Source organism: Lutra lutra, chromosome 7 (genome assembly GCF_902655055.1).
Source record: "Lutra lutra chromosome 7, mLutLut1.2, whole genome shotgun sequence".
In the NCBI taxonomy this organism is placed as follows: domain Eukaryota; kingdom Metazoa; phylum Chordata; class Mammalia; order Carnivora; family Mustelidae; genus Lutra; species Lutra lutra.
This window is the reverse complement of record NC_062284.1, coordinates 37,856,905-37,872,762: the sequence shown is the minus strand read 5'-3', so window position 1 is coordinate 37,872,762 and position 15,858 is coordinate 37,856,905. Positions and strand designations below refer to the sequence as shown.

General features: G+C 41.4%; 1 long non-coding RNA gene across 1 annotated transcript in view; it reads left to right on the top strand.

Annotated features, from left to right (window-relative positions):
* The window catches only part of LOC125103654 (uncharacterized), a 42,111-nt gene that overhangs the window by 16,000 nt on the left and 10,253 nt on the right, over positions 1 to 15,858 (top strand). Inside the window, exons 4-5 of the long non-coding RNA XR_007128460.1 lie at positions 3,128 to 3,247; positions 4,204 to 4,328. This is a non-coding gene — a long non-coding RNA (uncharacterized LOC125103654). The remainder of the gene's footprint in view (positions 1 to 3,127; positions 3,248 to 4,203; positions 4,329 to 15,858) is intronic.

The window sequence follows — 15,858 nt, the reverse complement described above, 5'->3', positions numbered from 1 at the left end:
TTCTCTGCCTCTCTGCCTACTTGTAATGTCTGTTTGTTAAATAAATTAAGAAAAAATCTTTAATAAAAAAATTAAATAAGTAAATCTTTAAAAAAAAAGAAAGGTATATTGGCCTTTGCCAAAACTAAAATCTTTTTCTCTTCAAAAGACACCATTTAAAAATGAAAAGACAAACCACAGGTTGGGAAAAATACTTGCAAATCATGCATCTAAAAATGAACATTATGTACACCATACACAAAAGTCAACTCAAAATGGATTAAGGACTTGAATGTAAGATGGGAAACCATAAAACTCCTAGAAAAAAACATAGAGACTAAGCTCCTTGACATTGATCTTTACAACGATTTTTTTTTTTTTTTGATTTGGCACCAATGCCAAGGCAACAAAAGCAAAAATAAACAAGTGGGACTACATCAAACTAAAAGGCTTCTACACAGCAAAGGAAACCAACAACAAAATGAGAAGGCAACCTACAGAATGGGAGAAAATGTTTGCAAATCATGTATCTGATAATGTGTTAATATCCAATATATATAAAGAACTCACACAACTCAACAGAAAAGGAACAGTTTGATTAATAGTAGCTAAACCTCTGTCCTAACAAATAAAGGAGCCCGGTGTCAGTAAAGTAGAGCGGGAGGAATCCAGTGTCCAGAATTATGGGATAATTAGTAAGGAATTTAAGGCAGCTCATGTGGACAATCTTTATCAGTATTTCTCAGTACAAAGGACCACAAGAGAAAGATGGGTGCTTGAAGAGACAATAAAGGACATGGAACAGAAACTTCCTTGGGGAAGCTATTTTCTTATTTTTTAAAAAGGCTGAGTATATTCATAATCCCAAGCTTGAAATAGTTAAAGTAACACAATTTGCTGCTATGTTAATCACTGATGAATATGAGCTAGTTTAAAGATAAAATGCTATGAAAACAAACACTACGAGTGGAAAGAGTGAAACCTTTTGTTAAGTGCTTCTTAATAGTAGAATTTCTGCATCAGTTAGGAGGATCATATGGTTCTTGTCCTTTCTTTTATTGATGTAATGTATCACATTGATTTATTTGCAAAAGTTGAACCACCCTTGCATCGCAGGAATGAGTCCCACTTGGTGGTGAATCATCCTTTTTTTTTTTTTTTTAATTTATTTGACAGATCACAAGTAGGCAGAGAGGCAGGCAGAGAGAGAGACAGGAGGAGGAGGCAGGCCCCCTGCTGAGCAGAGAGCCCGATGTGGGACTCGATCCCAGGACCCTGAGACCATGACCTGAGCCGAAGGCAGAGGCTTTAACCACTGAGCCACCCAGGCACCCCGTGAATCATCCTTTTAATGTGCTATTGGATCCTATTAGCTATTATCTTGGTGAGACTTTTAGCATCCATATTCATCAGGGATATTGGTCTGTAATTCTCCTTTTTGGTGAGGTCTTTGTCTGGTTTTGGGATCAAGGTGATACTGGCCTCATAAAACAAGTTTGGAAGTTTTCCTACCATTTCTTTCTTTTTTTTTTTTTTTAACAGCTTCAGAAAAATAGGTATTAGTTCTTCTTTAAATGTTTGGTAGAATTCCCCTGGGGAGCCATCTAGCACTGGACTCTTGTGGAATATAAGAAATAGCTCAGAGGATCATAGAGGACAGCAGGGAAAATGGAATGGAAAGAAATCAGAGAGGGAGACAAATCATGAGAGACTCTTAACTCTGGGAAACAAACTGGTGGTTGCTGGAGGGAAGGCAGTGGTGGCAGGCATTAAGGAGGGCACATGATGTGATGAGCACTAGGTGTTATAAACAACTGATGAATTATTGAACTCTACATCTGAAACTAATGATGTACTATATGTTGGCTAATTGAATTTAACTTTTAAAAAGTAAAAAAAAAAAAAGTAGAATTTAAATTTCTCCAAAATTATTGCATTAATGTTACACCTTTAACACAACCAAAATTATACGAAGTCATATAATCCAATCTAGTTTATGAAAAGGAGATTATATTTATTAGGCAACTACTGTACACATATTAGCACATTATTTAAAGAAATCTCTTGAAATCATGATGACAAGTGGTGATCACATGATAAACTTAGTGGAACATAAGGCAGAACATTTTCAGTATCTTAAAGATTTTTTAAAAAAGATTTTATTTACTTATTTATTTGACAGAGACAGGGAGAGAAGGAATACAAGCAAGGGGAGTGGGAGAGGAAGAGGGAGAAGCAGGCTTCCTGCTGAGCAGGGAGCCCGATGTGGGGCTTGATCCCAGGACCCTAGGATCATGACCTGAGCCGAAGGCAGACGCTTAACGACTAAGCCACCCAGGCACCCCAGTATCTTAATGATTTTTTTTTTTAAAGATTTTATTTATTTATTTGACAGAGAGAAATCACAAGTAGGCAGAGAGGCAGGCAGAGAGAGAGGAGGAAGCAGGCTCCCCGCTGAGCAGAAAGACCGATGTGGGGCTTGAACCCAGGACCTGGGATCATGACCTGAGCCGAAGGCAGCGGCTTAACCCACTGAGCCACCCAGGCGCCCCTATCTTAATGATTTTTAACAACAAATTTGTATGGAGATTTTGTAGCACAGATATAGATACATAGATAAATATGAAAAACACACAAAACAAAAAACTTGGTAGTGGTTAAGCTGATTTATGGGATTATGTAGTATCTTACATTTTCTTTTTGTTTATATGTTTTGCATTTTTAAATTTTGTATTATTTTTAAGATTCTGTTTTATTTGTTTGTTTGTTTATTTATTTGAGAGAGAGAGCACGCATGAGTAGTGGGGAAGAGCAGAGTGGGAAGGAGAAGAAAGGGGGAAGAATCTCAAGCAGACTTTGTTCTGAGCAGGGAGCCTGACGTGGGGCCTGATCCCATGACCCTGAGATCATGACCTGAGCTGAAACCAAGAGTTGGAAGTTCAACCGACTGAACCACCCAGGTGCCCCGTTTTGCATTTTTGACATAAAAAAATTCTTAAAGAGAAAAAAATGGACATTTTAAATTTAAAAATATTACTCCTCATAAATTGACTGTTAGTTAAAAGGGAACTAGTTAGTTAAAGGTAGAAGTAGTACATATAAAAAAAATAAGTATGCACTCTGAACTTCTTTTACTTTTATTTTAAAGAAAGATGAGAAACAACTTCCAGAAGTGTTCTTGAGCTGTAAATGTGCCTTTGCTGTGGCCATCGCTATTACCCCTGTGAAGGACGGGAATTTTCCACACGAGTCTGAGAAGATTAAAATGGTGAGTGAGAGTGACTGTGATGAGCTAAGATGTATTTTTAGGATCACTGAGGGTCCGAAGAAGAATGGAACAAAATGATCCAGTGTCAGAGGGAAGGAATACTCTGTTAAGGGTTGAAGGAATACCCTGTCAAGCAACACCTGAACATCTGAAGGCAGGAGTGTTTGCTTGGGCTGCACTGATGGGAATGGCACTCAGGGTGTGAAGGCCCTAGGTCAGAGAGGTGAGTCTGGACCAGGAAAGCTGGAGCATTTGCCTGCGAGGAGAACCAACAGAGGACTCTGGCTAAACTGATAGCAAAGGTAACTGCCAGCACGGCTGGTGGGGAAGCAAAGATCTTGCTCCTGAGATTTGGAGGATTACAAGGGTGAAGTTGGAAAATCAGTAATCCCAAAGGCCGAGGCCTAGAAGAGGAATTTCCGGACTGGGTGGGGGAAAAAGGAGCTATCAGTAGGGAAGAGGCAAAACGTCTCTGGATGATTTATATCAAAACATTGTAAAATTGTTCTCACCATTTGCCCCAACTGTCTAACTCTGTGAAGCACCCTGCGCCCCCACCCCCACTCCCAGGGATCCCTCTGCCACAGGAGGTTGTGTCTGTATATTGGCACCACAGTGCGCCCTGGATGTCCAAAGGGGGAGGGTACTAATATAATCGAGGAAATTCTGCTTCACAGAATTTGGCTAAGAGCATTATGCATGCCACATTTTCTTTTATTTATTTATTTATTTATTTTTAAAGATTCTACCTATTTATTTGACAGAGATCGCAAGTAGGCAGAGAGGCAGGCAGAGAGAGGAGGAAGCAGGCTCCCTGCTGAGCAGAGAGGACCCTGGGATCATGACCCAAGCCGAAGGCAGAGGCTTTAACCCACTGAGCCACCCAGGTGCTCCACATTTTCTTTTAATTTTCACAAGAACCCCATGTAGTCAACATTATGATCCCTGTTTCACAGACATGAAGAGAAAGGTATGGCCCAGCTGGTCGACCAGCCTCAGTCTGCTCTGAGCCGAGGCCCTCGTTTCCCATTTCACCACACCCAGATGTGCCCTCTGACTTGGAAATGGAGATTGAATTTAGGTGAGTCAATTTAGATACGTCAAGTGGAGGTATCATCCGTCTGGAATCATTAGTACTAAAAGGTGTGATAAAGCTTCAATATATTGTCTAATTTCCCAAAGATTCCAAAGAGACACTTAGCTCTTAAGACCCAAAAAAGCAGAAACATTCAGTTCTTTAAGTGAAAAAATTACAAGTCGTATAGTTAAAATGCAGAGTCACTATATCTCTGGTGTTCATGGAATTAGATGCACTTAGCTTCCTAAGCAGGGCACACCATGTCCAACTGGCCTGAGAGATTGAGGAAATCAAATATTACTAAATGTAATTTAGAGATGTATAAAGATAACTCTTAGAGGGAACCATTAGCAGGTTTATACCATTCCTAGGTTTTTCTTTTCTATTTTTGTATTACAGCATTGCTGTTGATAATCAAGAAAAATTACCTGTTTCTGGGGTGAAGGAAAAAAAGCAATCACACTAAATCACAAGTATAATTTTGGGGGGCGTAATAGGAGGTAGGAGTGATGAGTGACTTAATTGAGGTTGCAGCAAAGAATTTTAATGAGAACATATTCATTCATTCATTCATTCATTCATTCATTCTTCACTCTTACCTTCCATTGCCAGGCTCTGATAAGAATGAGAGAAACAATAACGAGTAGGACATAGTCCTTCCCTCACAGAACTTGCACTCCAGTGAGAGTGACAGACACACGCAAGCTAGCAACACCAAAGAAATAGGCTTTATAAAGGCAGGATGAGCAAGGGGCTGTGAGGGCCAGAAGGGAGAGAGAGAAGTGTCTGTTGCACCAAGAACCTGTGTGGCGGTTAAAGCACCCCAGGGACCAGAGGCCAGCCCCAGTCCCTGGAATGGCTGCCAGTGTAGCAGCTGCAGAGCTGTGGTTACAACGTCGTAGTAACAGTCAGAGAGCAAGATGAAGCCAGGACTGGCAGCCTCAGTGTTGTGGTTAACAGGTGTTGAAGCAAGTATGAAGAACATGTGAGATCAAGCCACAGCCGGGTTTTGAGAGGTAAGTGCTCTGTTAAATGCATGAAGAGATAACACAAGCTGGCAATGTTGATACCTGACTGAAGTTTAAATCCATCTTCAAATTAGCAGGATCCCATGACTTTTCCTATGGTTTTTCTAAGCCTTACGACTTGCCTGGATTGTAGCTCTCATTTGGAAAGGATGGCAGCGTCGAGACCAATGTTCAGAGGTGAAAGATGAACCTCTGTGAGAAAGTGGCTGGAGTTTTGGTTAGGACTTCATTTGGAAATTTCTCACCTGTGAATTCCTTGTGCTCTTTTCTTTTTCCCTTAAAATTTGCAATACCCCATCCAGCTATCCATCCATCCATCCATCCATCCATCCAACAGATAAACATATATCAAGTACCTATCGTGGGCTAAACATTAAGGACACCCAGATAATCAAATGCTATTACTACTCTCTGGGAGTTGAATCTCGATGGGAGGCAGCACTTAAACAATCCCATAGGAGGTAATATTTATACAATGTACACTGGAAGCACAGTGGAGGAACTGACTGATCTGCCTAAGAAAGATGTCACAGTATTCGACAGGTGACCAGGTTTAGGTAAAGATTACAGTGGCAGGAGATGAACTGGAAAGATAGACTGGGACAGCCATACAGAAAAGAGGAAACAACTAGTTGCATTACAGCTTTAGCCCCTCTGAACTTGTGAGTTGAGAGATAATGGAGCTTGCCCTAGTTGACCTTTGTTTAGCTTCTCCTCTTGTACATTAGCCCAGTCATTTCTAAGACAGTTTTGAAGCAGGAAAAGTGCATAGGCAATATCTCTCTGTCTCCCTTCTACTTCCCCTCCATCCTTCCCAAAAGTACCCTCTGCCGCCAGACTTCTTTCCAGCTTCTTTTATTCTGGTGACCTAACAGAGACTGCCAGCCGGAGACTCCCTTCCTCATGGCTTTGCTCCAGGCTCCCATGACCCTGACAAATACATTAAAAAGTAGCTTCCCTGTGCTACTTCTTAACACAATATACCTGACTCTTGGCAGAAGTGATCAGGGTTTTACACAAGTAAATTTTTGGATCTGGCAAGTATACGCATGTCTATTTGTTTGTGTGGTTATGAAGATTTGGGGGGAGCAGGGGAGCAGATGTTTCTGGGCTGCTGAAGTCATCACCTGGGTTCACACTCCACTGAGAGTGAGGAGCTGGCCATATCTATCCACTTTCATCTCATTGGTTGTGTGGTTGTGGTTCTATCTAACCCATAGTCTGGTGGTGGGTAGCTATGCCTGATTGGAGCTCCAACGTACAAGCTTCATATGTTTAAAATATTTATAATCATTACCTGTAGAGATATAATAAATTACTTACACTAGCAAAGCCACCGCTACAACAGATTTCATTCATAAAGTCCCACCCCATCTTGATGAGTCCATAGGCTTCCTGCTATAAGAATAATCAATGTCTAATGATATGCTTTGAACAAATTAAAGACAGAAAACATAAATAGACAAGACTATAAATTATATAATGGCTTTGTTTCCAGAACTGACAATGACCTACAAACAGTCATCTTCTATGAAATCACAGATGCTTTCTGAAGCCTACTATTCTGTCTTCCATACACAGCCCATTACAGGAGATACTGATTTCTAATACAGTCCCCATGTTCCAAGTGGGGGTTCTAGAAGTGACTGGGATGAAGAGAGTGTTTCATATTACCAGGATGACCAGGGGACTATAACTCTTTTGGTACAAGCAAAAACCTGCATTGTGGAAGTTAAGAAGGAGCCATTCATTTTGCAGTGTGCATGGTCTAAGCCTTTTATGTTCTCTGGTGGCAGTGTTGGGAGGCACAAGTAAGAGATGATATTAATAAGCTCTGATCTTGCATATGCAAAATGCTGGGCCAAATACTGACTATAAATGATTTTGCCAACTGGGGATCCAACACTGGCACTTAAATTAAAACGTGAGAGCTTCCCTCTCTCTCTCTCTCTTTTTTTTTTTTTTTTTTGCAAGACCTCTTTTCTTCCCTACAAAGAAACAGGCCTACAGCACTCTTTTCTACTAGCTAAAGACCTCACTAATTCTACTGGGGGGTCTTTAGCTTCATGAGCAAAGAGAGATAGGGGTTTTCTTTTAAACCAACATCCTAAGCCAGTCAGCTGGGAACTCTTCTACACCTCAGGGAAAGGTAAAAACAGTAACATGCTCCGGGCTGGGGGCGGGTGGCGGGGAGGATGTCACAAAGCGGGGGGTGGGTATATTGTATAGGCCTTCCTGACAAGCCTTGTGAGCTAAGCTTTGGCTGTGATGTGAGGGAATATTTTAAAAGACTCATTGCCAAAGGTGATGAGCTACCTCCACGCAGTCCTGGGAAACAATGGCTGGAGGCTGGTGAAGTGGAGTCTGGAGAATTTTGAGCATTAATTCCTCTCCTAAGCTGAACTCCTTCCCGCCACTATTTGACAGTTGCTATGTACAAAGCAGGTTAACCCAGTGCCTTGGGTAAAGGAAAATCCAAACTGAGGGTCCGCAGCAGCATTATCCATCTGCAGCTTGAACAGGGCGTTTGCATATTAGTACAGAGCCCAACGAGCAGCAAGAGGGTTGTTTGTGCTTGGCTTATGTTTGCTGTGTTTCAAAACTAAGGTGAAATCTGGCCTTAGATCCCTGAGGTCTAATTAATCCAGTAATGAACTGAGACAACTTGATAGGCGATGTTCCCATCCAATTCCCAGACTGTTCTGTTCTGGGAAGATATTTCCTAAGTTGAAAATGGGGTAAATGTAACGGGTCCCACTCAAAAGTGACAAATCTCATTGTAAAGTCGTCTATAAACAAATCAAGCTGGTGATGCCTTAAAATAGTCCTCTGTTCCTAAAGTTATATTCAAGAGTCTTATTGTCGAGCAAACATGATAGGTTTATTAAATACCCTATAGAATAATGTACTTGAAATGCCTGCCCTGTCTTATGCAATTTTTCTGTTTAATCTGAGTTGTATGTATGCTGCTGCAGCTTCAAAACATCTGGGCACAGCAATTTTTTTTTCCCTGCACCTGCAAGGGTAAGTACACACATAAACAAAAAAGAAATTAAATCTTCCGCAGAGCTGGGGAAAAAAAGAACCCAACCAGCCATGAAGCTCAAGGGAGCAGTATGACAAGTGCTGAGCTGTAAACAAGCTTGAGAGGGATTTAATTCTTATGACAAGTGCCAGTGGTGGCATCTCACATGGACTCAGCATATGCACACATTTCAGAGAGGAGCCACACAGGATTTAATGCAAATAGAAAAGAAAAAAAGAAAAGAAAGGAAAAGAAAAGCAAAAGCTCTCAGTGCATCAGCTTCTCCTCATCTATAAATAGCTAAGGAAATCAGGATGAACGAGTGTTGTAATTATCTTGATTTTCAGAATTTTTGCCACTCAGAAGAGATTTTTAGACTCTCCTCCCTGCTCTTTTTATAATTATAGCTGCTGTTCCAACCTCTGCCAAGGGTTGGTGGTTGCAATGTGATATTCACCAGGTGGCTTCTCTACAAGCAGAGAAAATTACCAAGTTCTCTTGGTCGGCCCAGTTTTGTCATTTAGGAGCCAAATGAAAACTTCAGAGGGCAGCCATTCATCCTCCTGTGACAGTCATTTCTTCACTTTTGTGTGTGACTTCTAGACTCAGGTGCTGTGGGGCTCCCGCACTGGAATAAACAGTATGACTAAGGTACCAGAGTAGCTGAGCTCCATGTCGCATAGAATCTCAGATACCTATGTCAGAAGATTAGAAACCAAGTCTTATGGCAGCCCAGAATCTGAACCCCTTCCAAATATGAAATGCCATGTTTGATATCCTTATTTACTTGATGTATTCAAGTCCTAGAATGCAGGGTGAGAAAAGGGTTCTCAGGGAGGAATTCTTTTTTTTTTTTTTTTTAAAGAATTATTTATTTATTTCTTTGACAGAGAAATCACAAGTAGGCAGAGAGGCAGGTAGAGAGAGGGGGGGAAGCAGGCTCCCCACTGAGCAGAGAGCCCAATGTGGGGCTCGATCCCAGGACCTTGAGACCATGACCTGAGCCAAAGGCTGAAACTCAATCCATTGAGCCACCCAGGTGCCCTCAAGGAATGATTCTTAAAAACAGACAGGTGGGGGGCGCCTGGGTGGCTCAGTGGGTTAAGCCTCTGCCTTCAGCTCAGGTCATGATCTCAGGGTCCTGGGATCGAGCCCTCCATCAGGCTCTCTGCTCAGTGGGGAGCCTGCTTCCTCCTCTCTCTGCCTACTTGTGATCGCGCTCTCTCTCTCTCTCTCTCTCTCTGTCAAATAAATAAATAAATAAATCTTTAAAAAAAAAAAAAAACACAGACAAGTGGGATGGGAGATCCTGCTTGTTTCTTACCTAATATTCTTCTCCTTTGTCAAGATTGGGTAAACTGCAGTCCTTAGGCGAAATCCAGTTTGCTGCTTGTTCTTTAATAATAAAGTTTCCTTGGAACACAGTCTCACCATGTATTGCCTGTGACTGCTTCCACGAGGCAAGGACAGAACTGAGCAGGTGCAACAGACACCCTCAGACCCTAAAGATGAAACCGTGGTGTTTTACAGAAAGTTTGCTGATCCCTGTCTTATATTAACAGAACCCCATTTTCATCAGTGTCTACATGCAGTTTTTACTTTTATTTTTTCGAACTTTTTATTTAAATTCAAGTTAATTAACATGCAGTGTAAGTTTCAGGTGTACAATATAGTAATTCAACACTTCCATACATACCAGTTTAAAAAATAATTCACTTTCTTTTAAAAAAAAAAGACGTTTATTTTAGAGACAGAGAGAGAGAAAGAATGTGCATGTGAGAAGGGGGAGAGGCAGAGGGAGGAGAGAAGAATGCTGAATGATGAGTCCCAGCTTGGGGCTCGATCTCAACACCCTGAGATCATGACCCTGAGATCAAGACCTGAGCTGAAACCAAGACTCAGATGTTTACCCCACTGTGCCACCCAGGTTTCCCCCACCTCCCAAATTACTTTCTTGTAGCTAGGGATGGCCGTGTGATCTAGTTCTGCCAATGGGATGCAAGAGAAAGTAAACTGGTGGGGCCTCCAGGAAAACTATTGTTTGTCTAAATTGTAAGGGAAGAGTTCCCTGAATCTCTTCCCTAAAAGTTATCCACTTTCATGGTATTTCCATATAGGAGCTCTGCCTGGTGGTCGATAGTAGTGCCTCTGGGGCTGAGCTGCTAAATGTGACTGAATTTAGTTTCTGAGGAAAGGTGGAACCAGATACACTCTAATTCCCTACTTGAAGACTTTCTTATTATTCTATTTATGAGGAGGCAAAAACCATTTCTGAACGATTTCTGCCACTCTTCCCACAGTGCTTCTCTCCCTTTCCCCTGCTCTCCTCTCTCTTCTCTCTGCTGCCAATCCCATGCTTCATATGGCAGGGAGTGAGGGAGTGGGAGACTTCAAAAGTGGGATGATCAGGGAGTCCGTAAAATAATCAGTGCCATCTCCTTACTCACCCCATGATGTCCTGCTCAAACTGTATCCAAGGATGGACTTTTCTCAAAGTGTAACAACTGCAGTAACAGAGTTGGTCCATGCCAAAATGGTGGCTTCAGTGGGGATACTACCAAAACCATTCCACAGCCCCTTCTGCTTCCTTCCCTGGTCCTCAGTAGGATAGTACAGAAAACCTTAGATAAGACATTAAAATTCCTGTTCTTTTCTCACAAAATCCAAAGGGAACATTCAGTCAAAGATTCTATGGAAAATAATGTATCTGATACTTTTCCTCCTTGCGGCCCTAAAAAAATCTACAATCAAATATGATCTCACTTTGTGTAGGACCCACATAAATCTTTGATTTTTAAGATACAAAGAGGGTCAAGTTCAGGAGTTGAACTCCTATAAATATTTACTAGTAGGAATTTTTCTTCATATTTAACTGTGGCCATTTGTGTGAATGCTCCTATCTCACAGATATTCTGGAAAGCATAAAAGCATAAAAAATACATTTGCTCTTGGCATTAAGAGTAAACATTATTTGGTCTATTAATGCTATTTTGATTTGGTTGTAAATGGTCTGCAGTTTGCTTAGCTTTTCATGGTTGGTCTACAAATTACTGTAGACCCTAGCTACCATGCTTACAAAATTTTGTAGAGCTATAATCAGAATCTATAAGGTACTTAGTAATTCAAATAATTATATTTCATATTTAAATCAACCATTCTTTCTTCTTCCTTCTTTTGTGAATAACATCGGATTCACCAAATCCCCTTCTCAGAAATGGCTTTAAAATCAAGCATAGGGGTGCCTGGGTAGCACAGTCGATTAAATGGCTGCCTTTGGCTCAGGTCATGATCCCAGGGTCCTGGGGTCGAGCCCCACATTAGGCTCCCTGCTCAGTGGAAAGCCTGCTTTTCCCATTCCCTCTGCCTGCTGCTCTGGCTACTCGTGCTCTCTCTCTATCTCTCTGTCAAATAAATAAATAAATAGAATATTTTAAAAAATAATAAAAAATTTTTAAAAATCCAAGCATATACCCAGCCTACTCAACATGCATCTCTGAAAATAAAAATGGCCTGGAAATATTCCCAAATTAAAGCAAAGCAAAACAAAACAAAAAGCACTCTAGAGTTTAAAGATTCTGAGTCAGGATGACAAATGTAAACAGACTGTTTACTTGAAAAAAAAAAATCTGCAAACTTGGAAGAACACTAGAACTTGCATCACTGTGGAAGGCAGTATTCTACCATGACCCCCAAGACCCGAACAGCCTGGAGCATACATCCTATATATCCTCTCCCCTTGAATATAGACAGAACCTGTGATGAGATATCAGATATCAGGTTACTAATAAGTGAACTGACTTTACTTATTCCAAAGTGGGATTATGGAGGCAGACCTAAGAGATTGGAGGTATGAAGGGGTTTACAGAGGTAGCCGTGTAGCTATACCTGAGGGCAGCCTCTAGGAGCTGAGAGCAACCCCTGCCCACCAGCCTGCAAGAAAGAGGGGCCTCAGTCCTCCAGCTGCAAGGAAGTGAATCCTGGCAATAACCTGAATGAGCGTGGAAGAGTCCCCTAGCCTTCAGATGAGACCCCAAACCTAGCCAACACCTTGATTTCAGCCCAGTGAGATCCTGAGCAAAGAACTCAGTTTACCCATGCCTGGACTCCTAACCCATGGGAACTGTGAGATAATACATTCATGTTGTTCTAAGCCGCTAAGTTTGTGATGATTTGTTATGCACCAATAGATAGGCAACTATTACAATCACAGACCCAAAGCCTACCTCTGATAATAACCCTTACAGCTATGAGAGCTGCATATTCTGTTGTGGGGAAGAGATGTCTCCCTTTAGAACTTTCCTGCTTGGATGGATGGTATGTTGACTGGATATGGTACTTGTTAAGAATCCCTTAAAAGTTCATAAGAATGGCTTTATCAACAGTAAAGTTAATTAATTCACCAATTCATTCATCCAAAAATTTCTGAGCACCTACCACAAGCTAGGAATGCTTCCAGGTACTGTTTTGTAGGATTATTTTATATCTTGGTACCAATTTTTCTGTTTTCTCCTCTAGATACTACATCCACCCTACTTATCTTCTGAGGTTAATTTTCTGGATTCAGCTAATGGAATAACAGAAAGAGGAAAGAGTAGAAAAAAAGTGAAGTCAGGAAACATACTTCCCTGGATTTTTCCCTGTTGGGTTACTTTGAGCTAGAGGTATCCTTCCACTCTTGTTGGTGTTTGCCTCCTAAGTACCTTATCTCAGGACAAGCCCCCCACCCCCCACTCCACCCCTGGACGGGAAGAGTTCCCCATTGTTGCTAGCCCTGGTGTACTATATTCTCCCTTGTGGTATACCTAAACCCTGACCACACCTTTGTGAACAGTTTCCTTATCAAACTCCTTTCATTTCTTTGATGTTTGACTGTGCTATCTCCTACCAAGACCGGAAAGACAAAGCACTAATGATCCCTTTGAAAATGTGGTATTTGGAACCACTGGATCAGGGGACTTAGCTTCAAGCCTCCATTCATCCTCTACATAACTACAGGAACGTGGTCTTTCTGGGACACTCTTTCTTTATCTTATCTGTACAATGAGAGAAGAGGTTTAAAATATCTCTATGGTTTTTATCAGGGCTCATAATCTATAAATCAGTAGGTGGGTTATAAAACTTACTCTTTGAGATATTCAGAGGAAATGCAATTTCCTGATTCAGGCTTCTTCATGAATCTCAACCCTTTCATGTTGGAAAAACTATATTCAGGCCAACCTACTGAGCAAATAGAGCTATCCCTTTAGATAATATTTAATCTCTTTAGGTAAAAAGCTCAGCCTCCTGAATTTCTTAGTTCAGTCTTCAGTCCCTTTTCCAGCTTCTTTCCAGGATAGCCTGTGTATGGAAGAGTTTATGCTAGGTGATCTCATGATGAAAGAAAGGAGTCCAGCTCCCGGGACTTGCTCGGTACCTTCTGGTCCTTTGAGCTCCAAAGCACCATCTCATACTGGCCTCACTGCAGCTTGTCCTTCAGCCTTTCATAAGGTCTAGGGCAGAAGTTGGCAAACTTTTTAAATAAAAGGCCAGGCAGTAAATGTTTTAGGCTTTGTGGACCCTAGAGTCTCTGTTACAGTTATCCAACTCCACAGTGTGTAAACAAATGGGTGTTTATTTGGGTTGGATTTGACCCACGGACAATAGTGTGCTCACTCCTAGTCTAGAGGCTCCTTGGCTTACTTGGCTTCCCCCCATTCTCACTCATGTAGATCCTGCCCCCTTTGCATCCTTACCATGCAGGACTCCAACTGCCTCCATTTGGAACCCAGGTCTGAAGGTTCCACTGATTCCAAGGTAAGCCCTCAAGGCCCTCACTCAGAACCACAGCACGTGGGAATAAAGGCTCTCGTTTCGTTCTATGGTTCCCCTCCCTGCACTGTTTGCTCCTCAGTTTAGCTGGTGTTTCCATAGCCACCCTCCCTTAGACCATTGTCCCAAGAAGAAAGAGAAAAAATAAGAACTCTGACAGCTACTGTGTCTGTTCTCTTCTTCTCTCTATCCCTTAGAGTCAGAAGGATCAGTTTTTTCTCCTGACCTTTAATCTTTCTCTACCATATTCTTACTCCTAACTTAGGACAATAAGCTTCATGGTCTAGCTTGCTCTAGTGGAAGGAATACCTTCTCTGTAGCATGAGAGAACTCTTCGAGTTGATTCTTCTAGACTTATTTCTTGATATATTCAAGGGGAAACAAGAACTTTGGAAATGTTACCTTGAGAAAATAATCTTGTTTGAGGACTAACATCTTTTTCTGCACAACTCTATTTTCAATATCAAAAGTTGCACATTAACTCCTCCACTCTCTTTACTTATGACTTTCGGAGCCGCCATCACTAGTAAATGCTCTTAAGTGGCTCTGCTGGAAGTACAAGACTAGGGGAAAGTCTTGGATCCAGGAAGCAAGCACCATGAATTTTTTTTTCTTAATACTACCCTGTTGCAAGAGACAGGAGAAGCAAAATGAAGCAGCTGCCTAAGATGCTCCAGAAAAGCCTTCCTAAAGAGTCATTTAATCCTTTATTCAAATAGGAATCCATCACCCACCTTACCCAACAGATGGGCTCCGAATGAAACATGCTGGTGTCTCGGAGGCACCACTGACAGGGATGTGGTATGAGGAGTAAAGGAAAGAAGTTGGGTTTTAGGGTCCCACAGAATCACATTCCCATCTCCACTTTGCCCTCAATTGCTATGAAATCATGGACTAGTTCTTACTGCTTCTGAGTCTCGTGATCCTTATTTCTAAAATTAGGCTCAATATGTAAGGTAAATACAGCTGCCTACAAGAGGGCCTGATGTCCAGTAAGCTCGCTGAATGCACTTTGATGGCTACCGCTATTATCAGTAGAAGTCTACAATGTTTTTAATTCAGCCAAATTAGTGGATACTCACAACTGTTTTGTAAACTGTGTTCTTATAAAGGGGTTTTGAGTAAATTGAACTGTGCCCGGATTGAATAGGACAGCGCCTACCAAGTCTCTGCTGCCTTCCACTATTTCTTCAACCCTTACAGGTGGCCCCCAGCAGAGGAAAGTAGTGGTAGGTTTGTTGGTACCGGATATTAAGTGCCATTTGTGATAAGAATTACACAGAGTTGCCTTTTCTTTCTTCCTATTTATTTACTTAGACTTTGCACTTTTTAAAATCATAATTCTTGGTTGTCAAAGAATAAACACGCCAGCAGGACATACCACTTTAACTGACCAAAGTGACATTTCGACCTTGTAGTTCAAGTCAAGAAGAGAGTGGCTTTCCGATTGGTATAAGCAATTCAGTAGTTTTAAGGGTTAGTTTCATTGGTCTCATTCGCAACAAACAGACAAGAAAAACTTGCTCTCTCTTCTTTTGGCTTCATTCTTAATAATACTTACCAGGAAATGCATTAAATGAAGTCAAATAATATGGGGCACCTGGGTGGCTCAGTTGGTTAAGCATCTGCCTTCACTAAGGTCATGATCCCAGGACTCTGGGATCGATCTACG